The sequence below is a fragment of the Lycium ferocissimum genome, chromosome 12 (genome assembly GCF_029784015.1).
Source record: "Lycium ferocissimum isolate CSIRO_LF1 chromosome 12, AGI_CSIRO_Lferr_CH_V1, whole genome shotgun sequence".
In the NCBI taxonomy this organism is placed as follows: Eukaryota; Viridiplantae; Streptophyta; class Magnoliopsida; order Solanales; family Solanaceae; genus Lycium; species Lycium ferocissimum.
The window spans coordinates 22863980-22875305 of record NC_081353.1 but is presented as its reverse complement, the minus strand read 5'-3'; the positions used below and the strand labels follow the sequence as shown (position 1 = coordinate 22875305).

The 11326-nt window shown below is 34.6% G+C and overlaps 1 long non-coding RNA gene across 1 annotated transcript; it reads right to left on the bottom strand.

Moving 5' to 3' along the window:
- Window positions 1–7771: 7771 nt before the first annotated feature.
- Window positions 7772–8333, bottom strand: LOC132040545 (uncharacterized). Its single transcript, XR_009410709.1, has 2 exons — window positions 8220–8333; window positions 7772–8105 (listed from the first exon to the last, which is right to left on the bottom strand). It is a non-coding gene; the product is annotated as an uncharacterized LOC132040545 (long non-coding RNA).
- Between the last annotated feature and the right edge of the window lie 2993 nt (window positions 8334–11326).

Genomic DNA, 11326 nt, shown 5'->3' with positions numbered 1-11326 from the left:
AAATGATGATTTGCCTTGTTTTTTTATCACACACGTATATATATATATAAAGAGGGCACATGGTCAGGTCATGTGCCCCTATTTTTCCTCCAATTTTGTTTCTCCAATTTTCTCAATTTTTCTAGAGTTTTCTTTAAGTCATCAAAGATGACTAAGTCTTGCATGGTCATGAATTTTGCCCACACATATATATACATATGGCTCCCACAAGTATATGATGTACACATGTGCATCTTCATGGCTTAAAATAATTGGCCAACCATGGGTGGGACCCACGGCCACTTGGCTTCTCCAAGAAGTCATGAACTAATAACACTTTCCAAATTTCAAGTTCGCCCTTATCATTCCATGCCAACAATAATATTCATAAGCGGCTTGCGCATTAAAACAAAACCGGAAAATGGTCTTGCCCTTAACTTGTCGCAACTAACTCGGAATATCCCAGCGTACAAAATGCGGGATATAACACTCAGTATATTAAACATAATTTCGTGAAAAATATTTCCTTTCATATTAAACATACCCCAAACTTATAAGATACATGATACAAGAAAAGTGTATAGATAAAAAAATAAAGTAAATCTCAAGCAATATACCCAAATTTAAGTAAATCTTAAAAATGCGCTGGTATTGGGATAAGTTGGAGATCACTTTAAAATGGACTATGTTGGGTTGGGCTAGAATCAGCCCAATATGAAATTATCTTGAGCCCAATCCATAAAATTTTGAAGTTTTACCATCACCTTTTGGGCCAAATTTGACACCCCTAGCTTTAATTATCCAGAGTACTTGAAATATTAAACAGAGGAAAATATGTTTTTAGAAGTCAAAATAATTTTCTAAAATTTATCAAGGCTTGTTTTTGCCAATTTTGTTTGATAAGATAATTTCTCTAATATTATAAATTAATTTAAGTATTTTTTTTTTACAATTATTACCCTTTTGCTTAATTAGCCAAGAAGAGAAGATAATTTTCATGATTATTCACTTAATTGTCTAAATTGTTTAAATAGCAAGTTGCAAAGTATTTTACTCTGTTTAATGCAAGGAATCTATTTAATTAAGTAAATTAGTCATTTTTATCCTTAAATTCCTTCTTTTTTTTTTTGGTAAATAAAGTTCTTTATTAACCAAAGTAGAGTTATGTACGGAGCTTAGGGAAATCTGGCGCATGGACAAACAGTCCCATGGTCCAGTGCATCAAAATAGTTCTATCTATTCGTCAAAATTCTCCTTAGTCCAACAAACCTACATAGGATAGTGATCTAACTGGCTGAGTCTACCGGCTAGTTTTGATTGCAATACTTCCCCTTTATCCTTAAATTCTTATTTGATCAATTATTGGATTTTTATCATAATTAATTGAGTTTTAATTGTAATTAATTTTGAAATTTCCATTAAGCGGCTATAATTTGAATAATTAATTATTAGTCAATTGTGACAATAATTTAAACTAGTCAAAATTGAATTAAGGTCTTTTGACAACGTTTATTTATTTTATTGCTATTATTACTTTCCTTTTTGAATTAGACCAATTAGTTTAATGGGTCTTATTTTTAAATGTCCAATTAGTGGACATCATTTTAAAATAGGGCTATTTATTGAATTTTGCATACTCACCCGCCTATATACATGATATATACATAAGTACACATGTATACTCAATATATCATGTGTGTGTGTATATATATATATAGGCAAGCCCTTTTTTAATTTTTTCTTAAATTGGCGAAGCCCAGCACAAAATAGGGCCAGACCCGGCCCAAACAACAAATACATATGTCCCTTTTTTAGCCAAATGGACCCCTAAGGGGTCATTTGTGTTTTTGCTAAGGTTTCTGTATGAAACCCTAGCCGCCATGGGGCGACTCCCTTCTCTCCTACGTCATCGTCGCCATTTATGGCAAACTTTCAAGCGGGCTGTGTTGTTTCAGGCTTGGTGTGGCTAGGACAAGTAAAGCATTAATTGCTTCAACTCAATTTCACCTAACACCGCCCCAAACATGGTATTACCGCTCCATCTCCTTCACCTTTTACATTTTCAACGGTAATGTCCTCCAAATCTGTAAGTGTTTTTGGTGGTTTGCGATTTTGAATACTCAATTTTTATTGGTTCATGAAAAACCCCACCGATCGACCTATTTCAAATCATATCTGACCCTTCGTTTGTTTTTTTTAGCTAATCTCGACCCTACATTGGGGATGTGAGGAGGAAATCCCATCTATGGGAAGTTATCCCACATCGTGAATTCAAGAGTTTTGAAGTTTTGGGGATTCCTATTTAAAGGACTCTATTTTTCATTAATGCAACAAGTTTGAGCATATTGAAATTCAAATATACTCACCGACTCGAAAATACTTAAAGTTTTTTCAAAGAAAATATTTGAGATCCTTTAATTTTCTGAGTCAAGTAAATTTTTTAAAAGATATTGTTCTCATTTGTTTTGCTGGGTTTTGTGGTTAGGGTATGGAGATATAAGGATGCACTTGCAAAAGGTAAACCTCTTTTCATTTTTTCTATTAATTTTCCTGTTTGTTGTATGTGTATTAGAGCTGCTAGTGTAGTTATTTTGGTTTGAATTAGGCTTATATGTGTTAAGTCAAGTCATGTCCATTTGTTTTTCCATTTGCTGGTTCAGTCATGTATTTAATGTCTACTTAGCTTTTGTTTAATATGCATTTGATTTAAACTTCACTTAGGCTGCGTCTTCTATTATGCTTAATGACTTGATTCCTGTGGTATGGAGAGCATAACAATGATATCTCTCTTGTTGAACTCTGTTTGGTATTTCTTGACTCATTAATGAAGATTGTTGCTTGTTGGATGAATAATAGTAGTAGTATACATAGTTGATAACTTATATAGGGTGGACTAAGGGATTATGATTCATCATTGGCTAGTCAAGGTTTTGTTTACTAATAGACAGTTGGTTTGATGGAATGTATCATGTCTTTATCTAATTGGAGTTTCTTTTAAAACTGAAAATCTGTCAACCGGTAGGATGTATAGTAGGGTAAACTCTAATAGGATCTGGTGCTCAATAGTTTAGTTTAGGGAAGATTTGACACATTCAGATTGGGTTTGATATCTCATTAAGTGTTTTTTCATAAGTGTTTGGGTGTAGGAGGCTTAAGTTGGATTATGATTAGGTATGTCCTTTAAACATTAAATTGCCAGTTTGAGGGGATTAGAAGTATATGTGTAAATTATGATAAAAGTGGTACAAGAATAGGCTCCTACACTTAGACATAATAGCCCATCTCTGACTTGCAAGTGTGCATATTCCTGATACAAGTATCTCTGTTGGATATTACTTGCTTTTGGTTAAGTCTATGTTGAAAGAACCTAATAATAGTTTGATGATCCTAATGGGGTCTAAATTGGCTGCTTACTTGGTTTGACACAATAGTTTGTTATAGGCCAAGCTTGATTGATTGGTCCTATTTGGCTAACTTAAAATAATGACTAGCTTATCTGGTTCAATTTCTTGGTTTGATTCAATATGATAGTGTTATCATGAATTTCTGTTTGGCCTGCATAGTTTGATTCTGGTAGAGTTTGTGTGAAGTTATGTCTGTGAGATTTAGGGATGTACTAGGCAACTATGAGGATTTGCTAAAACTATTAGGTATGACTCTGTTTAACAAGATAACTAGTTATTGTTGTGCAATACCTATAGTTTCCACATTTAGCTGTTTGTTTCATTTTGAAAAAAGGGAGAATTTATGTAATATGGGGTTGTGTTTTGATTCTGATTAATACGCTTAGATTTAGTTTAAGTCATGCCTTTTTTTAAAAAAAAAAGAAAGAAGTGTGTTCTTGACAGTTGCTAAAACCTGAAATGACAGTTGTTTCTTAACTAAACATGTTCATATAAGTTAACTTAGTCTTAGGTTTGTTAAGTACATTAGTTGCAGGAAGATTATTTTAACCTGTCTTGATTGAATTTGCTTATGTGTTGGTTCAAACTGTTTGATGCTTTTATACAAATAGTCTAGAATTTGCCTAGTCAGAGGTGCCTTCTGTGAGGGGTAATTAAGTTGATCATTTTGTGATAACCTGCTCTAGGCAAGATTAATTTAACAATTCTGTCTATTGACATAGGCATCTTAGTTGTTTTTGCATAATACCCTCTCAAACTTGCTTGGCATTTCTGTTCCTTTTGGTTTCTCCTTTTTTTTTTTTTTTTTTTTTTTTTTTTTTTAAGAAGTATGTTATAACTGCTTGCTTCAATCCTGTGTGCTGTCTAATCTTCATGTTCTTGCTAAACTTGAGTCCTTGTGAAGCACTATTTGAAAGGTGCATTTCTCTCCATTTTTATCCTCTTGGTTGGTTATACCTTTGTGTGATTTCAAAGACAATAAAAAATATGGTTCTTTGAAAGTTCTAAATTGGTCCTCATGAGCTGTCTAATTATTTGAGTCCATAAAAAGTTGGTTTCATTTTTTGAACAAGTCTAAGTGTTTGAACTGCTCATGAGTCTCATGTGGTACTATTTGATCAAGAGAGTTCGTGCCATTTGGAACTCGTTAAGGTAAACAAGTTCTATACATGAATCTCAAGCAATTATTTAATCATATTTTCTTTGTGGATTGTTTGTCATGTTTAAAGTAAGTATAAGTTAATCCTGTTTTGAAGATCATTATTTGATTTATGGTAAAGGATAAAGTATGCCCCCTTGATGATTTTATGTTATCCTCTAAGGAAGTAAAAATGTGCCATATTAAAGAAGTCTTGTCTGTCTAAAACAGTAACTATAAGTTGGAAATGTGGGCTTTCTTCTTCTTCTTCTTCTTCTTCTTCTTCTTCTTCTTCTTCTTCTTCTTCTTCTTCTTCTTCTGTGGGATGTTGGGTGTATACTGTTTTGTCATGTGAGAATTAAGTAACCACCCCTGAAATCTTACCACTGCCTGCTATGTGTCATCCTGTACTTATGACTTTGAGCTAGGGATATGCCCAATATACTAGGTATACGCAACTTGGTAGGCCTCTGGTGTACTAAGACCTGTATATTTGGTATAAATGAGGAATATCACCTATATGAATTAAGATTTTTTTTTCTCTCTTTTGCTTCAATCAATACTCAGTTGGGTTAGGTCTTTTGCTGGTCTTAATGTACTGGGCTTCCATTTGCTCACCTCTGCTACTCCCTTTTATAACTGGAATTTGGGCTTTCACTTTCTTCATCTCTTTTAAAGTTTGGTTCAGTTGGGTTATTTATGTTTGGGCGTACCTTTATGCCATTTTAGCCTAATTAGTTATGTGATTGTGTACTGTGGGGATAGCTAAGTATAGCTAGTTTTTATTTGTAAGCTTTATATACAAACACTCTTTCTCTTATATACCATGAGTTTAGCACATAAATGTAGAGGCAAATTAGCACTTGGGGATTAAGCTTAAGCCATCCTTGATATCTACTATGCCTGGGGCTCCTTGAAAACCCTTGGATCTTGTGTGGCATCAGGAACAAGAGGATGAAAGCTTTCCTTTTTGTGCTATTTTAGCATCTCCATGGGTGTGTATGTCCATGGTATATTGGCTGATAATTGTGCATATTTGTTTGTGTGGTAGTTGTTTGTTTTTGGCAGATGATTTTATGGATCTGTTTCTATCTATTCTCAATATTGGGCCTGCTTCTATGTTGTTACAATTCATGTGGCCTTTAATATATTAAGCCTACAGTTTTTGCATTTTTGGGCCTGCTCCTTTGTTGCCTCAGTCCATATGAGTGTATGCATCTGAGTCAATTTTTTTTATTAAGTGTAGTATACATTCTCAGAATTGTGTGACTTTGTGTGTTACATTAAAAGTTGTCTTCATTGAGTTCAGCTGTGTTTAGATATTTTCTAATCCGTGTTCCCCTTTTCTTTGCTTGCATGAAATACCATTCTCTGGGCATTTGTATTGCATAAACTCATTGGGCCAAGGGCCCAATACCTTCTTTAGATCGAGTCCGTCTGAAAAATGGAAAAGGAAGCAAATATGTGTTAGAAGGCCCAGCCAATGGGTGAAAATGGCACTGACGGGCTTGGGTAGGCCCATCAGTTTGAAAGTCTACTTTCTTTCTCCTTTCCATTTTTTGGCATGTATATATATGTTGTATGTTGACACCCAATTTTTGACCTCCAAAATTCAAATTAACTAGTCAATCTCCTTGAATTCCAAACAGAGTAGAATAGTTACTCAAAAAATAAAAAAATATTGTGAAAACGTTTTCTCAATGCTATTTTGCCATTTCGTTAAGCAAAATACCTTAATAAATGAATTATGTCTATTTTATAAAATTTAAAATCAATTTATGATGGAAAAACTAGTGTTTATTTTAGTACGTGTTTTATTGGTAAATTAAAGTCCTTCACTATGTAGTCCATTATTTTACTCTGTTAAGTCGAGAAGCTTAATTAGTTAGTTGGATATTTAATTTATCTCAAACTTATTTAAAATGGTTCGGATTTTGCAAGATTTGGTTGAGTTGGCTAATTTTCACAAAAATGGGTTACCATTTAAATTCAATCATAGCCATATTTCCTAAAACTTCAAAGACCAGCATTTTCAGCCCAATTAACACCAAAAATGTCCAGCCCAATTACACATGACCCGGCCCAATCCCCATTATATCTCAAAACCTCTTTTCTCCAATTCATTTTTCATCAGAACAATAACCAAACGAACCCTAAAGCTCTTCAAGGAGCAATACAGCAAAATCCAGCTGTTCCAGCCAATTTTGGCAATAGTTTAACACGTTTTCTTCTTCTCAGTATCTGTCTCTCCATTTTGGGCAATGGTTGAACGGTAATATATCTTTTTCTTTTTATTTTCTGTAATCCAGTACGAATTGAAGGGGTTTTCCAGCTGTGTTGTCCTTGTTTTGAGTTTAGAAATTCAAAATTGGGGAAAAGAGGGGGGAAAATTGGATAAAACAGATCTCCCACATTCTTGGGAGAGGGAATCTGTGCCTTTTCTTGTTTCTATAAGTAGAAAACCCTCCTTTCCATTTTAAAAAGGAGAAGCAACAATGGCTTTGGGACAAAAAATCCTGATTCTTATACCATTAAATGGGTTTTTATAACCCTAAGAGTGAGAACACTCAATTTTGAGGACGTTCAATTTTGAGGACGTTCTAGCTCATATAATTTTTGGAAATCGTTTCCGCTTGTCGGAATTGATTCGGGTGGAAAGATTATTCGTTGATTCTCGTCGAGGAAAGGCTGGGCAACTCCTCTATTGTTGACACTCAGTTGGGATAAGATTGTCACTTGCATAGCTTTTGCCTTGTCTTATCTCTTGTTGTGATCTCATTAACCAAGATTCTTGCCGCATTTTAATTACCATTTCAAAGATAATAACTTGTGCATTTTTGAAAGGTTCAGCTAGTCTACTATGAACTGTGGCTCTTTGTTGTTTGCTATGAATTATTGCTACTTTGATAAAACAGATGCTACACTTTGAGGGGGAATTAGCTGCCTGCTGGTTTTGTTCTATAAAAAGAATAGATACTACATTCGATAGGCTTGTCATACCTGTGGTTGAAATGGCCACCATGTTTGGTACATGTTGCTGTCCTTTAAAGAAAACATTGGCTGCACTTGGAGTTATGCTAGTGGTCGGCGTGTATTGTCTATCGCCTCCGTGGTCGTTATTAGAATTATTTGTTGTGTTCGATCATTAGTCATCATTGCTTTACCCTTAAAAAGAACAAACAGATTGTCACCTTGAGCTGACTCTCACATTATGTGATTGAGCTGCAGTCATGTTTGTGGCTTAAGTTGCTTGAAAAAATGAACATATATCACACTTGATAAACGAATATGGCTGTTGCTATATGTGGCTGCCTGTTGCTATCGTTGTTTACTACAACATACCACCGATGGTTTGCTGTTTATCTGGCTGAATTACTACTGCCATATATCACTTTGAAGGCAAAAGAGCCTTATTGGTTTCAGGTTCTGGGGCCATTACTTTGGCTAGACATTGTTTGACTATTGTTGGTTGTTGCTCAATTGTTATAGGCTACTGCTCAGTTACTCTTGTGGCTGTTGAAACTCACTTTGTGGCACTTCCCTGTTGCACCTTGTGCTACTTTGCTGTTATTCATTGCTGCTACCTTGCTGTTACCTACACCAATCTCTGTGGCATTTTTGGCTCACTCCATGGCCTCCTATTGATGGAAATAGTGGCTGCTTTTCCAAAGTTTTAGTACCATAGCTGCTGCTGCTACCTAAGGCTGCTACTTGCTTCTGCTTGCTGGTGCTATTTCTTGCTAAAAAATGAACAGATCACTATACTTAAAAAAAATGAACACATCCTGTACTTGGTCAAAGATCATTGATTCGAAAATGATACTACGCTTGGGCCGATGGAGAGTTGTTTAACTTGAGGCCTCGCTTTTAAAAGAACGAATTTCTATACTTGATTTTATTGAAAGGAACAAATATTTTACTGAAAAGAACAAATACTACACTTCGGATATTTCAATGAAAAGAATAGATACTACAATTAGATATTCTACTGATTTGAATAGATACTTAACTTGATGATGAATAGTCGGGAAAGGTAATTATCCTTCGGGGGCTAGGATGATGGCTCATTGGTGTCGCGAGTTAGGTACCGACATGCGCCTGGCGAGGCGACTAGAATGACTGCTAGTTCGCAGCCACACATGCTTCGAGCTCCTTTGCCATATTAGGAACCGTGAGTCTGAGCCCTTCGTAATCAAAGCTCCCACAGTATGATGCGAAACGAGGAATATATATATATATATATATATATATATATATATATATATATGTGTGTGTGTGTGTGTGTGTGTGTGTGTGTGTGTGTTTATAAACGTCACCCTATGAGGGTGGCGTATCATTTTACTAATTATTCTCATTTCTAATCTTGCGAGGTACAAATAAACAAGTTCGGCAAGTACTACAAGGATGAATATTGCACAATTGGAGCATACGCATGGAATCTAAACAAATAGAAGGACAAAAGGAGAAGTATCAAAAGATGAGGCGAAGACTTGGGCATTTGGAGCTTTCAGGCGTAGAATAAAGGAAGAACGGAATTACAACTAAAGGTCAAAGAAGGTGAGGAGATAGGCTTATCCGATTAACCTTTCTCCACCTTCATTCTCTCCCTCCCTTTAGTTATTTTGAAAATATTCTGTTTACCTGTTTTATTTAAGTATCGTTGGAACTCTTATAGATTAGAACTTAAGATTAATTCTAAATTTAGAGTTGCCAAAACAAATTTTTTAAAGCCTTGTATAAAACAGATATTGAAATACGAATTATTCTTAATCAAAGTTTGTTTATTCATAATTTGACTCTAAAATAAGGTTGATGCATTAACTTTAGGAGTTTGAACATAAATGACTTGGATTTAAGAATTAAATTGAATTTAAGGAACAATGAGGGATTAAAATAGAATAAGGTAAATTGACGGGATTTATAGCAATATGCCTTAATAAAAGGAGACCTTTACTTAAAAAAATAAGAGATTGTCCAAAATACTTTTAAAGGGTGGGCTTATGTGGTGTTCTACTTAAGTTAAGTGTCTTCGGGTCTTAACCTAGGTGTCCAAGTTCGAAACCCGACGTGTGATATTTTTGCATGAAATAGACCAACTTTTATTGCAAAAATCTAGACTTGAGCAATTTTTATCTAAAAAAAAAAAAACCTATAATCATAAGACACACTATTAGAACCCGTAGGTAAATCGCAATTGAGCGTATCCTTAATGTCGAGGTGCCTAACCCCTTCCCCAGGCGATCACCAGAACCCTTATCCAGACTTCGGTAGATTAGGTTTCTTTTAGGATAGTCATAAAATAACTATTTTAAAAGAACCCCTTTTTGAATTGGTTTTCCTAATTTCCTAAAAATTAGGTAGCGACTCTAAAATGTATCCTTTAGAGAACCATTAAGTGGTTGGTGGGTTTTTACGACTTTCCCGATATGATTCACAACCGTACTTCCCCGGGACACCTCCCTCCTTTTATGAGATATGTGCGAGCCGGTTAAACTTGGAATTCCCAACGTCCGCTACATTGTATATGTATCAAACATGTAAATAATGAAACCCCTATGCATGTGTAGAACTTAGGGAATCAACGCTTAGTATTTTAGGGAGTCGCTCAAAACCGTTTTCAAACTTGGTTAATTCTAATTTTTGCACGACTAAAACTGGTACTTAATCTGATTTTGCTAAAAGTTAACAAAAATAACTCATATTTTTTGACAAGGTGATTGATTTTTCTCAAATGGCTAAGTGGCAAATTTTGGACCTTTGGCAACAAAAATCTGGAAACAATCAAAAAATGATTTTTTGGGCCTTCAGCCCATTGGTTTTGATTATCTGTAAGTTTGGTAATGAGTTAAAAAATGAATTTTGATGGAAAATGGGAAATGTGGCTTATCTTTGATGGCAAACGGTTCTTGAAGCATTTTAATACTGAGCAATTTTGGAAAATGGGTTGGACACTAAAAACTCAAGATTTGAGAAAGATTTAGGCTGGTGGAAAACGGACTGTTTTTTTTTAACTTAAACATTTTCAACTGTTTGGGCTAAGGCCCAAAATTTCATTAGACCGACAATTTTGGGCCATGGATTTTGGACTTAGAATACTATTGACCTATGGCTTCAAATAAAAAAGAAATGGAATTGAATTTTCATAAATAACTTATATTTTTCATACATAGATATGCATATATATAAGTACAAAAATGGAGATATACTCCATATTTTCATATATACTTATAAAAACCCGTAGGTACTAAACCTATTTTGTTAGGACTAGAATAGTAGTAACTCTACTCGAGAGAAATCCCGAGTGTGTCCTAATCCGACAACAAAGTGAGTTGAACACTTACGTGGATTTTTAAAACCAAACCCCTTTTCATAAGGGGACTTTTTACCAAAATTTTCCTTAAAATTATGATATGATATAAGAATGACATTTTTGCGGAAAATCAAAACATTTATAAACAAATAAGTATATTAATCACACATTGAAGCTCGTAGGTCAACCGTATTCTACGGATCTTTAATATTAGGGTGCGTAAAAGCTTCCGTAGGGGATCACCAGAACCCTTACCTCGAACTTTGGTACCAAAAGATTTCTTGCTTGCTTGAAAAATATTTTACCCGATTTTTCTAGTTTTCCTTTAATAAATTAGGTGGTGACTCTAAAAAAATACTAAAATCCAATTAGACCACCAATAACATCATAGTGACTTTTATGCCTTACCCGCGTAAAAGCGAACCGTAACAGATGGCGACTCTGCTGGGGATTTCTTAGGTCCTAACCATAAGGGTTTCAATATAATGTGATTTT